The 16,310-nt window shown below is 35.5% G+C and overlaps 1 protein-coding gene across 4 annotated transcripts in view; it reads right to left on the bottom strand.

Moving 5' to 3' along the window:
• The window catches only part of LOC124075319 (putative selection and upkeep of intraepithelial T-cells protein 1 homolog), a 47,687-nt gene extending 40,352 nt beyond the window's left edge, over positions 1–7,335 (bottom strand). For 2 of the 4 annotated variants that reach the window (XM_058570778.1, XM_058570777.1), the window contains exon 1: positions 7,048–7,333. The gene's annotated coding sequence lies outside the window, so the exon portion shown is untranslated. Of the gene's footprint in view, positions 1–7,047 lie in introns of all 4 variants that reach the window. The other 2 variants (XM_058570779.1, XM_058570780.1) reach the window with 2 other exon arrangements.
• Between the last annotated feature and the right edge of the window lie 8,975 nt (positions 7,336–16,310).

The following is a 16,310-nucleotide window of genomic DNA, read 5'->3' as shown; positions in this document are numbered from 1 at the left end:
AAGGAAATTCATTTTTTTTAACAAAAGAAGTACACCAATGTGCTCAGGACCATGGAATTCACTACTCTTACTATGTATCTGTGACCCAGATATAGCTGATTTGATAGAACATGATAAAAACTCAGGTAGGACACCAGCCCTAAGACATTTGACATTTGCCTAAAACTAGTGAATAACTGATTTTGCCATCTTTATAGCTGGAATGCATGGTCCTGGAAACCCATGAGAAAATACAAGACATGATCCTCTCATTATGTGACCTTATAATATACTTGAATAATGTTTGCTTCCCCTCTTATAATCTTCACCTCAATATGTTTGAAGATCCTAGGATCTCACAGAGGAATTTTTTCACCAGAGGACACAGTTATGAATCTAATGAATTGGAAGCTGAGACTTCCCCTGGACCATTTGGAGCTTCTCACAATAATGAACCATAAATCAGAAAAGTGAGTCATTGGAGGGCTGGAGAGACTGACCCAGGGGTCATAGAGGTGATTTTATCAATACTTTGGCCCATAGAGATCTGAAAATACTCAATAAATGTAGAGCCAAAGGTTCAAATCCACATAAATAATTGAAGAATCAGGTTAAGAACCTCATGTAGGTGAGGTGCTGATTGAAGGCAAGAAGAACATAGAACAGGCAGTGGAGGCAGGCACTACAATTACCCTGTTTATATGTTTGTGACCAACTGAGTTTATAACAGCTATATTCTATATTTATGAATCATAAAATTTTGCCCATTTTTTTCCCTGCAGATACTTTACATGTAGCACTGCTGATGACAGTCTAGGTTTCAGGCAGTAAATGTAAGCAAATAAATATTATACATCAGGATAAGATACCTTGTAGAATTGGAACTTCCCCATGGTAATTATGCAAACTTATTACCCAGCTGAAGGATAAGAATAGACTGTAGATAAAACTCTTGCTAATAGGCAAAGGTTACCATGCTGAACTTATTTGTGTGTCCACATCCACTTTGCACTTCTCTGAAATTTTAATTTTAATTCTAATAAAAATTAGAATAAAATCCAAATATGTATTTTGAATTAGTGGATAGAGGAGTGATCTTGTTATGGGAAACATCATCCTTTCGAACACTGCTATATAAAACCCCAAATTTTCAATCTCACTCAAATAATAATCTTGATCAGGTACATGTTTCTCACCACATAGATGAGTTCTAAAAAATATTTGAACAATGGGTAGTTAGGGTTTAATGAATAGAGAGTTTTATTTTGGGAAGATGAAAGAGTTCTAGAGATGGATGGTGGTGATAGTTGTATAACAATGTGAGTATACTTAAGGTTACAGAGCAGAACACTTAAAATTCTTAAAATTCTATGTTGTATGTATGCATATTTTACTAAAGAAAGTTTCAAAAGTTTAAACAAAATGCAAATATGTCAATTAAAGACTATAAAAGTTAATACAGCTGGGCATGGTGGCACACCCCTGTAATCCCAGGGGCTCTGGAGGCTGAGGAAGGAGGATCCTGATTTAAAAATGGATGGCATTAGAGCAGATTATGCTAAGTGAAGCTAGCCAATCCCTAAAAAACAAATGCCAAATGTCTTCTTTGATATAAGGAAAGTAACTAAGAACAGAGTAGGGACGAAGAACAGGAGAAGAAGATTAACATTTAACAGGGATGAGAGGTGGGAGGGAAAGGGAGAGAGAAGGTAAATTGCACGGTAATGGAAGGAGACCCTCAGGGTTATACAGTGGAGGGGGTAGAGAGAGAGGAGGGGAGGGGAGGGGAGAGGTGGGGAGGGGGGAGGGTGGATGATGGGAAAGGCAGCGGAGCACAACAGACACTAGTATGGCAATTTGTAAATCAATGGATGTGTAACTGATGTGAATCTGCAATCTGTGTATGGGGTGAAGGTGGGAGTTCATAACCCACTAGAATCAAAGTGTGGAACATGATATGTCAAGAAATTTGTAATGTTTTGAACAACCCACAATAAAAAATTAAAAAAAAAAAAAAAAAAAAAAAGAAAATGGAAAATTGGTAAAATCTCAACCAAGTCTTAAGTTAACTGAATTATATCAGTCTTAATTTCTTAATACTGATCATTTTACTACTATTGTAAAAAAAAAAAAAAAAAAAAAATAAAAGCCAGCCTCAAGATAACACCATGCATCTTATCTGATCATAATGGAATGAAACTGGAAATCAACGATAAAAGAAGGAAGGAAAAATCATGCATCACTTGGAGAATGAACAATAGGTTACTGAATGATCAATGGGTTATAGAAGACATCAAGGAGGAAATTAAAAAAAATCTTAGAGATAAATGAAAACACAGACACAACATATCGGAATCTATGGGACACAATGAAAGCAGTTCTAAGAGGAAAATTCATTGCTTGGAGTTCATTCCTTAAAAAAAGAAAAAAAACAACAAATAAATGATCTCACACTTCATCTCAAAATCCTAGAAAAAGAAGAGCAAAACAACAGCAAAAGAAATAGAAGGCAAGACATAATTAAAATCAGAGCTGAAATCAATGAAATCCAACAACAACAAAAAAAACAATTGAAAAAATTGACAAAACTAAAAGTTGGTTCTTTGAAAAAATAAATAAGATTGACAGACCCTTAGCCATGCTAACGAAGAGAAGAAGAGAGAGAACTCAAATTACTAGCATACAGGATGAAAAAGGCAATATCACAACAGACACTTCAGAAATACAGAAGATAATCAGAAATTATTTTGAATCCTTATACTCCAATAAAATAGAAGATAGTGAAGGCATCGATAAATTTCTTAAGTCATATGATCTGCCCAGATTGAGTCAGGAGGATATAGACAACCTAAACAGACCAATATCAATTGAGGAAATAGAAGAAGCCATCAAAAGACTACCAACTAAGAAAAGCCCAGGACCGGATGGGTATACAGCAGAGTTTTACAAAACCTTTAAAGAAGAACTAATACTAATACTTTTCAAGCTATTTCAGGAAATAGAAAAAGAGGGAGAACTTCCAAATTCATACTATGAGGCCAACATCACCCTGATTCCTAAACCAGACAAAGACACTTCAAAGAAAGAAAACTATAGACCAATATCTCTAACGAACCTAGATGCAAAAATCCTCAATAAAATTCTGGCGAATCGGATACAAAAACATATCAAAAAAATTGTGCACCATGATCAAGTACGATTCATCCCTGGGATGCAAGGCTGGTTCAGTATACGGAAATCAATAAATGTTATTCACCACATCAATAGGCTTAAAGATAAGAACCATATGATCATCGATAGATGCAGAAAAAGCATTTGACAAAGTACAGCATCCCTTTATGTTCAAAATGCTAGAAAAACTAGGGATAACAGGAACATACCTCAATGTTGTAAAAGCTATCTATGCTAAGCCTCAGGCTAGCATCATTCTGAACCGAGAAAAATTGAAGGCATTCCCTCTAAAATCTGGAACAAGACAGGGATGCCCTCTCTCACCACTTCTGTTCAACATAGTTCTCAAAACTCTGGCCAGAGCAATTAGACGAAAGAAATTAAAGGCATAAAAATAGGAAAAGAAGAACTTAAATTATCACTATTTGCAGGTGACATGATTCTATACCTAGCAGACCCAAAAGGGTCTACAAAGAAACTATTAGAGCTAATAAATGAATTCAGCAAAGTGGCAGGATATAAAATCAACACGCATAAATCAAAGGCATTCCTGTATATCAGTGACAAATCTTCTGAAATGGAAATGAGGACAACCACTCCCATTCACAATATCCTCAAAAAAAAATACTTGGGAATCAACCTAACAAAAGAGGTGAAAGACTTATACATAGAAAACTACAGAACCCTAAAGAGAGAAATAGAAGAAGATTTTAGAAGACGGAAAAATATACCCTGTTCATGGATAGGCAGAACTAACATTATCAAAATGGCGATATTACCAATAGTTCTCTATAGGTTTAATGCAATGCCAATCAAAATCCCAATGGCATTTCTTATAGAAATAGATAAAGCAATCATGAAATTCATATGGAAAAATAAAAGACCCAGAATAGCAAAAACAACTCTAAGCAGGAAGTGTGAATCAGGCGGTATAGCGATACCAAACTTCAAACTATACTACAGAGCAATAGTAACAAAAACAGCATGATGCTGGTACCAAAACAGGCAGGTGGATCAATGGTACAGAATAGTGGACACAGAGACCAATCCACAAAATTACAACTATCTTATATTTGATAAAGGGGCCAAAAGCATGCAATGGAGGAAGGATAGCATCTTCAACAAATGGTGCTGGGAAAACTGGAAATCCATATGCAACAAAATGAAACTGAATCCCTTTCTCTCGCCATGCACAAAAGTTAACTCAAAATGGATCAAGGAGCTTGATATCAAATCAGAGACACTGAGTCTGATAGAAGAAAAAGTTGGCTCCGATCTACATACTGTGGGGTCAGGCTCCAAATTCCTCAATAGGACACTCATAGCACAAGAGTTAATAACTAGAATCAACAAATGGGACTTACTCAAACTAAAAAGTTTTTTCTCAGCAAGAGAAACAATAAGAGAGGTAAATAGGGAGCCTACATCCTGGGAACAAATCTTTACTCCTCACACTTCAGATAGAGCCTTAATATCCAGAGTATACAAAGAACTCAAAAAATTAAACAATAAGATAACAAAAAACCCAATCAACAAATGGGCCAAGGACCTGAACAGACACTTCTCAGAGGAGGACATACAATCAATCAACAAGTACATGAAAAAATACTCACCATCTCTAGCAGTCAGAGAAATGCAAATCAAAACCACCCTAAGATACCATCTCACTCCAGTAAGATTGGCAGCCATTATGAAGTCAAACAACAACAAGTGCTGTCGAGGATGTGGGGAAAAGGGTACACTTGTACATTGCTGGTGGGACTGCAATTTGGTGTGGCCAATTTGGAAAGCAGTATGGAGATTCCTTGGAAACCTGGGAATGGAACCACCATTTGACCCAGCTATTCCCCTTCTCAGTCTACTCCCTAAAGACCTAAAAAGAGCATACTACAGGGACACTGCTACATCGATGTTCATAGCAGCACAATTCACAATAGCTAGACTATGGAACCAACCTAGATGCCCTTCAATAGATGAGTGGATAAAAAAAATGTGGCATTTATACACAATGGAGTATTACTCTGCATTAAAAAATGACAAAATCATGGAATTTGCAGGGAAATGGATGGCATTAGAGCAGATTATGCTAAGTGAAGCTAGCCAATCCCTAAAAAACAAATGCCAAATGTCTTCTTTGATATAAGGAGAGCAACTAAGAACAGAGTAGGGACGAAGAGCATGAGAAGAAGATTAACATTAAACAGGGATGAGAGGTGGGAGGGAAAGGGAGAGAGAAGGGAAATTGTATGGAATTGGAAGGAGACCCTCAGGGTTATACAAAATTACATACAAGAGGAAGTGAGGGGAAAGGGGAAAAAAACAAGGGGGAGAAATGAATTACAGTAGATAGGGTAGAGAGAGAAGAGGGGAGGGGAGGGGAGGGGGGATAGTAGAGGATAGGAAAGGCAGCAGAATACAACAGACACTAGTATGGCAATATGTAAAACAGTGGATGTGTAACGGATGTGATTCTGCAATCTGTAAACGGGGTAAAAATGGGAGTTCATAACCCACTTGAATCAAAGTGTGAAATATGATATGTCAAGAACTATGTAATGTTTTGAACAACCAACAATAAAAATTTTAAAAAAACCAGCCTCAGCAATGACTAGGTGCTAAGCAATTCAGAGACCCCATATCTAAATAAAATACACACACACACACACACACATACACACACACACACAAATTAGGGTTTGGGATGTAACTCAGTGTTTGAGCTCAATACCCAATACCCCCTCCTATAAAGTTAATACAAATCACATTCAACCTGCTACAAAATAAATCAGATCACAAAGAAGAGATGCATATTTTTGACTCAGTATGATTCATGGAAACAATGCTCAACCCATCTTCCTTCTGTTATGTGTTTATTTTAAGCAAAATCAAAGTGTTTTCAACATATCATTCTTGACTATTGAGGATAACTGAATTAAAATAGTTTTATGAAGGCTTTAATGTAATATTTTGTGTCAATATTTTAAGTTTTCTTTAAAATTTTAAAAATTTACATCTAATAACTATATATTTATGGGGTACAATGTGATAATTCAATGTGTAATGCTCAAATCAGGGAAGTTAACATTTCCTTATTATTAAACATTTAGTCTTTCTTTGCTTTAGGAACCTTCAAACTCCTCTCTGCTAGTTCTTTAGAAAAATACATGAGTTGTAAAATATAGTGACCTTATAGTACTGTGGAACACTAGAACTTATTCCTTCTATCTAAGTGTATTTTTGTACCTATTATCTAACCTTCCTTTCTTCCCATTTCACTTTCCTTACCTAGACTCTAGTGACCACTAATCTGGTATCTACTTGTATGAAATCAACTTTTTAAAATTACATATATGTTTGAGAACATGTAGTATTTTTTTTTACTGTGCTGGATCATTTCAGAAAGTAAAAAAAAATTCAGATATAATATTTTAAAAACTCATCCTGAACATTTATTTCACCATGAGATTTTCCTTTCTGATTCTGTTTCTGTTAATCACAGCTAGCTACATTAAAGGAAAATTATTCTGGTTACAAGAATATTGTACAATGGAAACCAGACTCACTATTATGTGGCTAAGGAATAACATGTATAGGAATACTGTTTACTTGTTATCTAGTCATCGCCAGAAATTGAGCCCAATATTTGCTAAGAGATTAAATTACATTCAATTGATCCATTAAAAAAATTTGAGAAACATTTTCCCCCTAAGGTGAGGAAGACTGCTCGATGCTTTATATCCTACTGACCTCACAGATCTCACTAGTCTACAGGTCTGTCAAGCACATAGAAATTAAAGACAGGAGCCCTCCAAGAAGACAAAAGATGAAGGAATAGAATAAGTGAAGATTATGAAGAGAGAACCATGATCCTAAACCCTACTAAAACCCCTCACTTACTTGAGACTGTAATCCGAAGTCAACTCTGTTGTTCCTACAGAAAGAAGTCCAGTTTAGTCACCTGAATGCCTTGACAGTGTTTTAGCAGTTTTTCTGCAGGCAAGGTAAGATGTTCCAGAGTCATACAGAGACCAGGTAAACAAACTATCAAAGCCCCTTCTCTTGCTTCAAACTCTGGGCGTGTTTCTGCTAGCCTGATAGTTCCTTTCTAGGGGAAATTTCACAGGGATGACTGGTTACATCAACCTGAGGGTGGAGCGCTTAGCTTAGTGGTTACACTTGGCCTCGCTCAGGTATCAACACGACTTGCCTCAAGCTGGGATAAGTAAAACAAATCTGATTTATACATGTCATATGATTTGTGCTTAACAAAAGAGCTATCATAATTGATTTTAAATGCTATACCAGAACATAGAGACAAATGAAATGGAACTATGAAAGCACAAATAGGAGGACTGAAATTCAGATTAGGCACTCAAAGAAGGCTTCAGAGAGCTAACAATGGCTGAGAACAGCCTTGCAGCCAAGTGAATAATAAACCCAGTTGAGCAAAGCGGTAGAGTAAGTTTTTTAGGCTGAGGAAGCACCTTAACTTTGTAGACATAAGAGAAGATAGTAATGCAAAAGACTTTAGGTAGGTAAGTGTGGCTGAAGTGGGAGAGAAGATGGGAGGAAATAGAGAGGTGAGCTGCAGAGAGGGAGACAAAAGGAAAAATTAAGAAGAATGCAAATTTAAGAAATATGTATGATATATCTACTTAAATTTGGTAAAATATATAATAAGGAAGGTCATCTACTGATGAGCATGGCTCTAGGATGAGACTTCAGTGGATTCAGAATCCCTAAATCTTATCATTATCTTAGTTCCTGTTGTGGTTTGCGTATGAGGTGTCTCGCCAAAGTTCCTGTGTTAATTCAAGAATGTTCAGAGGGGAAAAGTTAGCTTATGATAGTCTGTGACCTGTTGGTAGGCCTGATTCTGGACCCTCATGGAGGAATGCTTATCCTGCTCACTGTGCAGCAGAGAAGTCCTAACATAGAATGCTATGTTTGGGGATAAAGTGCTGTCAGAATACTGAAAAGCACAATTTCCTTGCTCTTTTGATAGGAAGTTATTCTCCTGTTGGTACATGGCCAGCCTGCATGGCAGTTTCTTAACTCTTGCTGTCTGGACTCCCGTAATATGATATGTTGTGTATCATCTCTGGCCTACCATGACTGTTATATGTAAATTGGCACATACCCACTATGAAAGCTATTTTTTTCTGCGCAATAAAATAGTTGCAGTTCTTTGAATCCATTCCTGGAGGGGTTTCTCCACACTCTCAAGCTACCCACAGTGCTGGAGGGGTAGGCCCTTCAGTTTTTAGTGCTCAAATGTGGGGGTAATCAGGATGGCTTTTGCTTCAGGGATCCCTGGCCATAAGGAAACTCAGAGCTCAAAACAGGTAAGCAGTCAGGGTAATGGGTAGTTTACCTAGATCACATAAAAGGGTTCAACTACAAATTTTATGACACCTTTTAAAAGCCCGGGATATAAAAGTAAAACATGAGATTAGAGATCTTTTGACAAGTTATTAGCTATGAATCTATGATTTCTTGTAAAGTGAATATTTGATCCATGTGGGCCCTGCACAATGCTTGGGGGCATTGTACCTCCACAGTGATTTGTGGAGGTACAAACAGGTAAACAGCCTCTGCCTCCTTTCATGTTCTTTTGTTAACCAGTATTAGCCCACTGCCTTGTGGGGACATGGTGCCCCACTGTTGTTTGGGTGAGATAGCTTCCAAGAGAGAAGATCAAAAGGAAAAAGCAAGAAGTTAAAATGGAAGCAATAGTGGGGAAAGAACAGGAGCAAAAATGTAGGGAGTGTCCTCTCCTGGCTATAAGCTCTTATATCCTTCTTTGCCCCAAACCTTTGCATAAAATATCCCATAACTTTAAATGAGATAACGTAAGTTTTTAGGATGTTGGTCTGAGGCTTAAGGGGGAGAAAATAAATAAAAAGTGTCTTTACCTGAACTCAAACTTGACTAAACCAAAAAGTAAATTGTACGGTATTTCACTTAAATAGTTATTGGCTGTGTCATTTTTTTCTAGGACTCTGTTTTTTCCCCTCAAATTCCATATTTTTTGAGCTCATGATTTGGGTCCTATGCACCTAGGTTAATATTTTTCTGATCAGTCCTATTTTTTATTCAACTATGGAGTTTTTAAACATCTATAACATAGCAATGGAGATTCACCTACAAAAAACTATAAGGCCTTTGCTCTTGTGTTATGTGTGCACACTTGCATTATATGTTGAATCTCTATATGTGCATGCATCCATATATTATGTACATGATGTAAAAATTGGCAGATATATAATAAGTGTTCATATTTTAAAAAATATAAACCCAAATACCTTTAATTAATATGATTTAAGAAGGTTCAATTTAAATTGGGTAAACAGATGAAAGTAAAGATATCTTTAAAATTAACTCACAAGTCTCTTTAGGTGGTCAAAGAACTAATTAAATGTTGATGTCTATGAAATGTCTAATACCCCTTGGTTCTAGGACTGTTCTTCAACAAGGAAAAAATGGCTAATACTGTTCAATACATTTCTCTGATATCTTGGTAAAAATAAGTAAAATATATTTGACATGGGATTACTCATAAATTTATTTGTTAGACATACGATTCATTTACAAAGTGAAAATGCTAACTGTTAAACATACCATCAAGTATTCTTAACTCCTTGAATTCCATTGGTAACATTATCAGTGTTTTCATAAATTTGTAAATAAAAAAGCGGGGGGTATTAAATTTGCTTTGTCATCACTGAAGATAAGGTTACTAAGAGTTTAAAGTCCCAACGGATTTAATTCTATATACTTAAACATTTTTTATGTTTTCATGAAATGGTAAACAGATGTGATTAACTATGTCCTGTACATAACAAAATATTTCTTATTAAAATGGAATAATTTTCCTAAATTCAGAAATTTACAAGGATTGTTTCAGAATGTGAACAAAAAGGGGGTTAAAAGGAAGGAAAGAGAAATTAGAAGGTTTTAGGCATGAAAACTATATTCAATAGAGGGAAAAGAAAGTGTTTCTTGGTAAGAAAGTCTATGAGATGAAATAAACAAGAAAGTTTAAATGATAAAGATGGTATGTGTAAGTAAAGGACAAATTTCAATATGTTTGTATGTAATATATATATATATATATGATATATATATATCATATATATATATATATTATATTTTTTATATTATATATAAGTGTGTGTGTGTGTGTGTGTGTGTGTGTGTGTGTCTATGATGAAACAACCAGTCAAAGCTAATAAAAGTTTTCCCCTAAGGTCAAATGTTAATATACTGATATAAGCCAAAGTCTAATCTATGTGTTAAAATGGCAAAGATTTCTTAAGACATTAATTTACTGACATGGTGTCTGTTAAGTTTTATTTTTTAGAATAAATAATCTTGAAAAAATTAAGGATTTTACAACTCTTAAATAGCAACTGTTATTTTGAAGTAGTGTACTATCTTACAAAGTCTAAATTTTTCTTTCAGAGCTAAACTTGGTTAATATAAAAACATCAGTGTCATATGCTATTACTCTTCTTTGTATATTAAATATGTTTATATTTTCAAGGTATACAAGTTTTTAAGGTAGAAGGTTTAAAGGAACATTATATCAAGCTGATGTTCTACTGTTTTTACTCTTGTTAATTTTATTTTGTATTTTTCTTATAAACTGTCTAAATGTTGCCTGTTAATGTTTTGCAGAGGTATTGCTTCAAGAATGCACAACCTGGGTTAATATAAGATAATAAGCCATCACCTACAGGACAGATATAATAGTACAGACCCCAATTAATAAAAGGGGTAAAAGACTGTAAGGTTATACACATTAAAGTTAAAACCTAGTAATCAAATTAAGACTGGTGAGACTGACTTACTAGATGTTTAAATTTAAGTTAAAAGGGCCAAGAAAGCCAATATTTGGCTCTTGCCTTCTGAGTCAGTCTAAACCCAGGCAACAGGGAACTTCTAAAGAGCTTTGCAACTCTGGGCCACATAACATCCAAATCAGGGAGATTAATGAGACCATCAGAGAACAGAAAGCCAATTGGTGCACTTCCTATAAAGAGAAGGGTCATTGAAAAAGGGAGACATCTCTGATGCTTCCAAGGAAAGTCACATGGTCAGTGAGGTGCTGATCCATCCTCGTGCAAATGGCACTTGCAAAGCTAAGAATCTGTTCTCAAGTTCCCCTACAAGTGACTCCAATGAGAACTCAACTGACCCTTTTTTTTAATTTTTATTTTTTAATTTTTATTGTTGGTTCAACTGACTCTTAACAATATATAGAAACAAAAGTCAGTTTGACCTGCTTCATCTTAAACACCTAGCAAAAACAGTTAAAACCAAAACACGGCCATTCCTGGGAATTTAAAAGAAAAATAATAGTTAAATTTAACTTAAGATATACTCTTGTGTTAGCCCCCAAGAATAAGTAAGACTAGAGGCTATGAAAGAGAGATTCTTAGGAAAGATATCTATCTATCTATCTATCTATCTATCTATCTATACATATACATACATACATACATACATATACACACACATACACACACAATGGAGTTTTACTCAGATATAAAGAGGAATAAAATTATGGCATTTGCTGATAAAAAAATAGAACTGGAGAATAGCATTCTAAGTGAGATAAGCCAGACCCAAGAATGTTCAAGGGTCAAATGTTTTCTCTCACATGGAAAAACTAGACCACAATAAGTGGGAAAAAAGAAAGAAAAAAGAAAAATGGGTAGAATTTCATGAAAATAGAAGAGATCAAGGAGGGAGATATGGTAAAATGAAATTGTCCAAACTTTCCATATATATGAATATATCAGCAGTTAATTTAACATACACACACACACACACACACACACATATCCATATGCACTAATTTAAAAAATTATACATAGGGGCTGGATGGGGAAAAAAAAAACTTTTGAAGTTCATGTAAATGCTCTTACTTTGTTGGGTTTTCCCATCTCTGACTAGGTAAACAGTGAAAGAATGTATTCTCATTGACTTATATAATAGGTGGAGATAACAACACATGAAACCACTTCTCATTTGCAAGATGAAGTATGTATTTTCATAACATTGCAGTTCCACACATAATTAAAGCATAATCATATTCAGAGAACATTAGAAAAAACAGAATTTTAAATTAATTTCTAAAGACCCAGTTGAAAAAACACTGTTACTCTCCCTCTCATAAAAGCCCTGAAAAATCTTAAGGGCAAATCAGAAATATCCATTACCCATAAAAAGATAGTTTTCAACTTCAGTAGTAAATGAAATCATCTGGGAGAATGTTTTAAAATACCAGTGGTATTCCCCACAAAAGACTCTCAAGTGTTTCATACATAATTTTAAAGTGAGTTGACCAGGTAAAAAATCTTATATGAAGGGATACCAGAAGTGCATGGTAAACATTTGGGGTTCATTATAGCAATATTCCAAAGGACAATATTTTCTATATTAAGATCAATGCTTGGGGCTGGGGTTTTGGTTCAATGATAGAGCACTTGCCTAGCATGTGTGAGGCACTGCGTTTGATTCTAAGCACCATATATAAATAAATAAAATAAAGGTACAATATATATTTGGCTTTTAAAAAAATTGTTTTTAAAATTATCTTTGGAGAACTGCAGAGTAGATGTAGATAGACAAAGTAAGATGAGCACCTCAGTAATCTTTGCCTCTTAGCAAGAGTTTTGTCCTCAGTCTAGTCTTGTCCTTCAGCTGTGGAATATGTTTGCATAATTACTATGGGGAAACTTCAATCCTATAAGGTACCATATCCTGTAATTAATAGGTAATATTAATTTGGTCACACTTCCTGCATGAAACATAGTCTGTCATCAGCAATGTCACACCTGTGAAGTATCTTGGAAGAAAAATAGGCAAAAATTTTATGATTAAAAATACAGAACATAGTTATTATTAAGTCAACTCGTTGCAAAAATATAAACATGGTAGTTGTAGTACCTTCTTCCTCCATTGCTTGCTCTGTGTAATACTTGCCTTTAATCAGCACCTTAGCTAGGTTCTTAACCTAGTAGGGTCCTTCAGAGATTTATTTCTATGGATCTGAGCCCTTGATTTCGCTACTCTTATTGGGTAACTTCACGTCTCTAAGGACCAGGAGTATTGGTCAAGTCACCTCTGACCCTGGATCAGTCTCTCCAGTCCTGCAGTGATGCACTTTTCTGATTCTTGGTTAAGTGGTGTGAGAAGCTCCAGGTGGTTAGGGGAAAGTCTCAGCTTCTAATTCATCTCATTCATAATTGTGTCAGATAGTGAAAACCTTCCTCTGTGAGATCCTGGGACCTCCAAACACACTGAATTGAAGACCATAAGAGGGGAAGTAAACATTTTTTAAGTAGGTTATAAGGTCACATAATGAGAGGATCATCTTCCATATCTACTCCTTGGTTTCTAGGACCTTGCATTCTGCTATAGAGAGAAGTCACAATCAGTTATCCTCTAGTTTAAGCGAATCCCACATGTTCTAGGGCTAGTGTTACACCTAAGCCTTTATCAGATTCTATCAAATCAGCTATATCTAGGTCATGGGTACATGGTAAGACTGGTGAATCTCATGGTCCTGAGCACATTGGTGGACTTCCTTTGCTGTAAAATGAATTTCCTGGTCAGAGACAATGTTGCATGTGATTAAAAAAAAGAAAAGGAAAAGGCATTTTTTATGTGTATGAATATCTGTGCACGATGAAGTGCTACCAGTCGGGAACTCACATCCAATGATAGATAGAGTCAGTATCCACCCCTTGAGTATAAAATAACATTTCCTTTATGATAGCTAGCCACCAGTTCAGCTTAAGCTAGTCTCCTGAAATAATAAGTTGAACATTCCGGGGTGATAGCTAAATAAATCCTAAATGCAAGGATATCCATATTGTTAATCCTGTGCATGGCCCTGTCCCTCTGTGCCCAAATCCCCTTTTCCCATGTCTCAGAATTTTAGGCTGCCTTAGAATGTCTTTAAATTAGCTGAAGAGACTTTTTTATAAATGGAGCATTTAATTATTACTCCAATTCTTAAACCCTTAAAATTAGACCTTGGATTCAATTCTCATTTCCATCTCTTATAATTAGAGAAAAATGAGCTTTTCCAGAATTAGGATGGAGACCCCCTGGTTCTCAACTGTGGATTCATTGCTTTCAAATTTTCCTTTTCATCAGGTCCATCTTATAGGACAGTCCTAAGAAGGTAGAGAACTTGGTAGTCTTTATAATTACGTTTTGACCATACCAACCATGTTATTTTCTTTCCTTCCTTGTGCCTTCTTCACCACCTGCACTTGATCCTATACCACCAATATTCATAATTTGAATAAGTCTGGTGCTGTGGCATGCTATAGATTTTTTTTTTCCATTCCTTTCAGTAGGGTCAGCTGTGCCTTCCCCCAGTGCATGAGAAACCCAATTTCAGAAGCACATGTTGGGAATCTCTTTCTAGGAGCTACATTCAATATCAATTCCTGTTACCAGCCAGGGTTTCAACAAGAAATGGATGACATGCTCAAGTTCCTGGAATATTAATTAAAAAGCTTATTTACAAATGTACAAATAAGATGTAGAGAAGTTTGGAGGAGCAAAGCAGGACCCTGGAGCTAACATAAAGAGACTGTGATCACCCGTACACCTGAGGAAGTAAAGGCAGGAAGCAGTAACCAAAACTTATGGGCAGAGAGGGCTACGGGGTAGGATTTTTTGTTTGTTTAATGTTTGGTTTTGTTTGTTTGCTTGCTTAATGATTGGACAAATAGCTCACACAGCAACCCAGCAGAAAAGTCTGAGAGAGCAAATATTCCAAAGTCATCCTCTTTCATTCCTGTAATCTGCTTATTATTTCACCAGAAGCCACTGAAAAGAGAGCCAATTGCTGTAATCCTTAGTTTCATTTTGTGAGAAACAGAGAAAGGTGGAGAAAATGGAGATTGTATCTGGGGAAGCAAACAGGAGACAGCCAGCACATCTAATATATGCTGGACACACTACAAGATTCTGCAACATATTTTGAAGAGAAGCTATAATTCCTATATTAAAAATCCTAAAAATCTTTAGCCAAGTCATGTACCTTAACAATTGTAGCAGAGAATAATGTGTGTTTCATAATTAATTCACTAGGGTAAATAAAAACAATTGCATAGAAATCTAAAAGTTGACCTGTTCAAAATTTAATTGCTTTTCTTCCCAAGGGTCTTATCATGACTAATGACATAATTTAGCCACCAAGTTACACATCCAAGAAGTTCAGAAGTCATGTGAAAATACTTCTCTGCTATTCCCTCAATTTAATCCAGGAGTATGTACAGTTATTCTCTCTCTTAAGCGGTGATCTTTTCGTTTCTTCCCCAGCAACACCTGTTTGGGCGGAAATATTCATTCTGTTTTTCATGTGATGTTACTGCCTCCATTCCTTCCTCAGCCTACAGAATCGCACTTCAAATATGTAAATCTGTATGTACTGTGCCATGACTATAAGTTCTTTATCGATAGCTAAAAATAACATTTTTGAGCATTTTTATACTCCACTTTTTAAAAACTTAAACACTTATATTCAATGAATTTAGGTATGTGAAATATATACTCTTATGTATTTTCTGGATAGTAAACAGAGGTACAGAAATTACACAAATAACTTGAGGTAACTGTTAAGTAGTAAAGCCAGGGTGTGAGTCTGATTCCAAGGCTCTCCATTTTCATCTCTCTTAAATATTGCTAAATTTCAACAATATTAAAAGTGGTAAGAAAATTAATACTTATAGTCCTTGAGTTCTTTACAGTACTTATACTTTATAGTATAGTAGTTATCGGGTATTATTCTGGTGACTTTAGATATTATTACTCCATTAATTCCAACAATAAATACAATGAGAAAGAAATCATCATCCCCTGTAACAGATGAAAAATGGAAACACAAAGTTTTAGTAATTTTCCTAAACTCATACAGCTAAATGACAAGGGCAGAATCTTGACTTAGTTGGTCCCTTTCTTAGACCCTGCTTTTAACCTCTATGCACGTGACTGCTTAGACTGTTACAATTCTCTTACATAGAGGTTAAAACTTAAATTCATCAACCTGGCATGTGGAGCCTTCATAATTTTCTCTCTGCCTCACTCATCAGTCTTACTAGGTTTTGCTCAAGTCCTCTTGCTTAGCAAGG

The sequence above is a fragment of the Marmota monax genome, unplaced genomic scaffold, assembly GCF_021218885.2.
Source record: "Marmota monax isolate L192 unplaced genomic scaffold, Marmota_monax_Labrador192_F-V1.1 WCK01_AAM20220418_F8-fsc00008, whole genome shotgun sequence".
Taxonomy (NCBI): domain Eukaryota; kingdom Metazoa; phylum Chordata; class Mammalia; order Rodentia; family Sciuridae; genus Marmota; species Marmota monax.
This window is presented reverse-complemented; position numbering and strand designations above follow the sequence as displayed.